Genomic DNA, 5,836 nt, shown 5'->3' with positions numbered 1-5,836 from the left:
CTCCACTGTACATTTGTTCCTATTGCTTAGAGCCCTCATAGATGCACAAACCTAGCACAGACATAATCACCTCTTGGTCTTTCTCTGTCAGGCATATTTCACTTCTTTTATACTGTGTTGTCAGATGAATCCCAGCCCCGCCTTTTGCAATCAGGAATATGAGTTTGTCAAGGCTTTAGGCACTCACTCAAATCTGACCACCTGACTTGGACTTTTGCTCTGAATCATGCTTTGGAAGAACCTCCTAGATACACACCTGTCTGTTGACTCCAGAGGGAACCAAATCCAAAGGCCAGTCAGCTAACTCAGCCACCTAAGTAAGAAACTGGATTGTGAATGTTAAGTAAAGCCACTCACAGTTATACAGGGTAAAAAATTAAGGGCAGAAATGGTTCAGTGCTACATTTTTAAGAGTGAGATTTTTAGAGTGTTCTCCTCTCAAAAAGGTAGTTTTTGAAGTGGGAGGAGGAATTCATAAAAGGAATTGCTTTTGCGCTATCATGCAAAGGTGCACTAGTCACAATCCAGCCACTTGTTGAATATTGTGAGTTTGCCATGTCTGTATTCACTGCATGAAGCAAGGAGGTCAGAAGAAGGGATCCCGAGTTTGGTTCTTATCTACATCACTGATTCAGTTTGTAATATTAAGCAAGTCAAGTAAGTGGTGTCAGGTAGGCATCACAGGTTTTCCCACATCACAGAAATGCTGTTTGGCTGAATTAATTTATGCTTATGAAGCACTTAAACTTTTTTTGAGAAGTCAGTGTAGTAGTATGAAAAGGAATTTCCCACAGGTTCCAGAGGTGCTGGGATCCAGAGGAACTGAGGCAATTAATCAATGTTCTTACAGAGTCAGAGCACAGTGCCTCTCTGAAAGACAAGCATACACAAAAGTTAAGAAATTGTTTATTCCAGCCGTAATAGGAAACTTTTGTATATAATTTCCCTGCTTACTCAGAGGCACTTTAACATCTGTCAGGCCAGGCCTAGCACTTAGCACACAGATCTGAGGACAGAAACACATTCCCCATTTCCTGATAGCAGCTCACCCGCCACTGCTGCCAGAGCCAGGGACCACGCACGTATGAGACGCCAGGCTCAGTTCCACCAGTTAGTTGGGCTTCATGGACCAAATCCAAATTTGTGCAGGTGTAAATGAGAGCCACACAATCTGTTCCATGTCTTTAATGAAATTTCAGTTCTGATTACATGGCACTCTCTTCCTTTTAACTGTTCAAGAAAGGATAAGGACTGAAGCCAAAAGCTACTCACCTTCCATTCCTTGCTTCTATGAGGCATGCAGTATTTCAATCAGAATCCCTATGAACAGCTCCAAATATTATTCCCATGCCTTCCCATTCAGACAGTGCCAGTCAGGTCAAACAGCAATCACCACAACATTTAGAGTTCTTCAGGGAGAAAGTGTTAAAGGGCATCCGCTCTTTTCTTTTAAATCCCTGATTTCAGTCAAAAATCTCTTCAAGCTCTGCAATAGAAAAATTGCATTTTTCACTCAAACACCACCAACCTACTCTTCTTTCTTGTATTTGATCATAATTCCTGTTCACTGAGTTGTTCTTTCTCCTGGGTTTATACACCTGTGGTCCTCTCCACTTTTACTCAAACTTCAAGCATCTGGTAACATCCAGTGCTGCCAAGTTTTCCTATGAGAGCAAGCACACTCAGAGGCCAATAATGACAGTAATCACTGTAACAGACAATTTCAAATATTGTTTGTTGCTCTTACACTACAGGGACTGCTGTCCCAGCCCAAAGGGGAAAAAAATAAAAACTGAAAACCTTAAAACTTCCCAAAAAATATGTATTTTCAGCTAGTCAGGAAAGATAATGCAGTGGTTTTATTTTTTATTCTTTACACCTACAGACCCCTACATGCACTCACATATCTAAACTTCAGAGCACTTTATCACTTGAGTCATAATTTAAAATTTTTAAAAGGCATACATGCAAGGCATTGCAACTGATTGCAGTCTGTTTCTATCACCCAAAGAGTCTGGAAGCATAATCAGTGTTGTATTCCTTATCTGTTGTATTTCCTTGTCTCCTTTTGCACCCTGACACAGGATTAATCACCTGATGGGAATACCACAGACTGCAGAGATCTGGTGGGAAATATATTTCTGAATGACTTCACACTAGTCAGAAGTTCATGATGTCTATGATTTATTGTCTCTAGTGAATTTCTCATTGCTTTTGAGAATTTAAACTAGTTCAGCTGCTCCTAGTGATGAGGCACAGAATGCAAATACAAGGCCACAGTAACGCTGTGAAGCTCATATTTGGAAAGCAGCTTTTCCAAAATACGCAGAGAAATTATGACTTTAGACCTAAGGAGGAGAAGAGCAACTTACTTTTCAGCTGTTTCCACATTCTCTTCTGGCTGTGCTGTAAAGACTTATACATAGGAAAAAAAATGTAGAAGAACTGTGGCCAAAATCCGAAGTCTTCCTTCAATTTTCATCACATTTTTACATGGCAAACGACCTCTCAGCATACTTCCATGTAATAAGATACACACATGGAAGAGCAGAAAGAAAAACAAGGCCAAGATGTCAGGACTGCTCTTTGGCATATTCAGAATGTACCAACTGAAAATGAGAGCAGCTCAGGTAACAGACACTGTTGGACAGATGGGGTTTATTTACCCCAGGAGGGTAGAAATGCTCAGTAGGATCATTCAAAAGCAAAGGCAGATGGCAACATCATACAAAGTCTACCCCAAATAAAGATTTCAGGTTGAGAGCCCTGATCTGAAGGAGCAAATATAGCTGGCTGCCATCACTCAATGTTTCAACTAGTTTTTAAAGCATTTTTATTTCTTAATATCTTCCTCACTCTTCAGTTTTGATATTCCGTGCTATGTCTCCTCTTCAGCCTTGAATATGGCTAGTAATTTCTTTGGGATCACAAAACTATAAAAGCAATGTTTACTCATACAAAATAAACACTTAACATTTTACAACCTCTAAATATACTTCTGAAAACATACAGTATCTCCTTTGGCCCAAAAAGACTTTAAAGGCTGTCTTCACTGAGTAATGTGGCAAAAAGGACTAAAAATATTCAAGACATTGGCAGTGTTTTAAGTGTTAAAAAGTAAAACACATTTGAGCCTGCATGTGAGCAAGGATCTGACTACTGCCTGGTCTGCCTCTGTGTAAAGAGGCATAAAGCCCTACTGTTCTGATATGAACAACTGCAAGTGACAATGATAAGCAAAAGTACCGGAAAACTGGAAAACTAAGGCTATCAAGAAGTCAGTAAGCTATAAGCAAGCTAGTAAGTCAAGCAGCTGTTTAGTCATATCTATATAAATACCAGAGACTTACAAATTCAAGTGCCCAACAAAACCAGAGAACTGTCCTAATGCTTGACTTAGGAGAAAAGAGACACTGTGAGATGAATAATTGGTTAGGCTTTCTTCCCTTTGTCACTCCCCTAACAGTCTGGAGGTGCCTGTCCTCCATTTTGAGAATTTATGTGTTCCCTGAAATGAAGAGAGGTTTCATCTCCTTTCAGCTATCACGTTCATTTCTTTCAGAAGGTTTGCTTTGCCCAAATTCTTTGACAAGGAGTGAGTGAAATCTCAGCCTCGCTGAAGGCAGTGGGAAATTTGCCATTCACTATAACAGAGCCAGGGTTTCAACAGAAAGTTTATATCCATAGAAGACCAGACTGAATCTAGTCCAGTGTTTGTGAAGTGCTTTGAAGTAGAGAGTGTTGCAGCACAGAAAGTATTGGTATTATTACTATTCCTATTGAGTGCATGACAGAGAAGAAAGGTAGAGACCTCAGAGTGAACTGGAAGGAAACACTGATTCTGGAGATCTTTCTCAAAGGTCAGTACATGGTATTTTTCTAAACAGTTTCCTTTAAAAGAGTCTAGTAAAATTCTCTTTCAACCTCAGTACCTTCTTGGCATGTTAATCAGAAGCAGATCTTCCTACCCAGCCCAGTCATCCTTATGGAAAGCATCCTACCTTTTACTTCACATACTTTTCCTGAGTTGTGTAACTGGTCTCTAAAGATTAACTGAAATAAATACTCTATGGGGAGTTGGGGTTTTTTGGGTTTTTTTTTTCAGAAGTGTTGCAAAAGCCCACGCTGGAAGGGGAAATCTATATTTTGCTTTCAGCCTGTCTGCTCTTCCTCTGAACTACAGTGTGGCCCATGTACTGCACTGGCCCATGGAAAAGAAAGCCTTGGATCCAGTATTGTTGGCAATTATAAGCTCTTCCATTAGTTGTGGTTGTCGTGTATTTATTACCACCAGACAAGACAACGGTTGGTCATCAAGGAAAAAAAAGCCCTCTCCCATGATCTCATTAACTAGTTTATTCTGCCACAGACTCATTCAGAATTCTTTTCAAGTTACATGGACAACACTGGAGTCAGGAAATGTGTTAGCTGCTACCAAAGGAACTATTATTTGGATCTTGGCTGTTGTTTCCCCCCAGTATTCTCAGATCACAGTCCCTGCAGTTCCCTCAAACATCTTGCTCACTGGAAAAAAAACACTCCCTGTAGGGTTCAGATACCCAGGAACTGATCTTCAGCTGGTGCAGACTGTCAGGGCTCCCTTAACCTCAGGCAACCCAAGGTTTTAGACTTCAGAGGATTTATCAGCAGCTCAGCAGCTGTGAGAAGAGCACAGCGTTAGGTCAGAGAAGGAACAGGCCAGCAGTTGTGAATCAGCCATTGGAACACTCAGCTCAGCTGAGAATTCCCAACCACAGCCTACAGAAGGGAGTTGTTACATCTTGATTAATTTCAAATCACACTGTCTTCTTTCAGTCTCTACCTTTTTTGGTTATCTCAGTGCACAGCAATGGTCCCAGTGGTTGAGATCTGCACAGTTGTGTTCTTGACTCTGATCCTAATCATGTGGCCTGTGATGGAAACAGTGACAAATTACTTCCATCAGTCAACTAAAAAGAAAGGACAAGCCTGTATAGTCTTCTAAATTTAATCAACTACACTACAAGCCAAATAAAGGTAGTGCTACAAAATATGCTATTAAATACTTGACTATTTAGTAGGTTTAATTGCAGCTACAAAGAAATTTGAAATACCATAACCTAGGAATCTTCCAAAAACAGTTTCTTCTTCTGATTTTAAACCAGATGGCACTTACTAACAAGCTGGTGAGACACAGGACATTAGCACTGAATGAATGTACCTATACATCTTCTAGAATGGAATCTGGAATGGATCTGATTTCTACATGAACAACTGTGATCACATCTATCTACATGCAATCATGTCAAAACTTCACTTGATGCTCATGCAATTATTCTTCATGAAGTCTCGTAGTCTCTCAGTGCTTTGGAAAATAAGACCACTTCTTTGTAAACTGAAATATGGATCTAAATGCCCAAGTTTATACAGATACATTTTAAAACATTGGCAACAGTGAATAACTGCATTAATGAGAGCAAACCCAACTATAACCACCTATTTATGTATTTGGTACAAGTATGCATGTATTCCCTATTTAAACTTACCAGTAAAAAATGGTATCAGATGAAACATTTCAACCAATAAACACATTCCTAAGGGAAGATATGGCATGCTTTTCCACCACTTATCACAGTCAAACACACCAGCTGCATCTGTTCAGGCCAGTTCATATCTCACTTAGCACCACTTTTCATGGCCTGTGACATAAAAAAGAAGATACCTTGGCTCACTGTCCATTCTTAGCAAGAGCCACAACACTGTGCAAATCAGTACTTCCTTCATGTCACACTGTGAGATTCACATTCTCTGAACCTGAGAGAAGCAGTGAGAGAAGCAGAGAAAAGAATGATCAGAA

General features: G+C 40.0%; 1 long non-coding RNA gene across 1 annotated transcript; it reads right to left on the bottom strand.

Moving 5' to 3' along the window:
- Window positions 1–391: 391 nt before the first annotated feature.
- LOC129117342 (uncharacterized) lies at window positions 392–5,598 on the bottom strand. Its single transcript, XR_008533831.2, has 4 exons — window positions 5,526–5,598; window positions 4,823–4,910; window positions 1,273–1,486; window positions 392–870 (listed from the first exon to the last, which is right to left on the bottom strand). It is a non-coding gene; the product is annotated as an uncharacterized LOC129117342 (long non-coding RNA).
- Window positions 5,599–5,836: the final 238 nt, after the last annotated feature.

Source organism: Agelaius phoeniceus, chromosome 1 (assembly GCF_051311805.1).
Source record: "Agelaius phoeniceus isolate bAgePho1 chromosome 1, bAgePho1.hap1, whole genome shotgun sequence".
Lineage (NCBI taxonomy): Eukaryota > Metazoa > Chordata > Aves > Passeriformes > Icteridae > Agelaius > Agelaius phoeniceus.
This window is presented reverse-complemented; position numbering and strand designations above follow the sequence as displayed.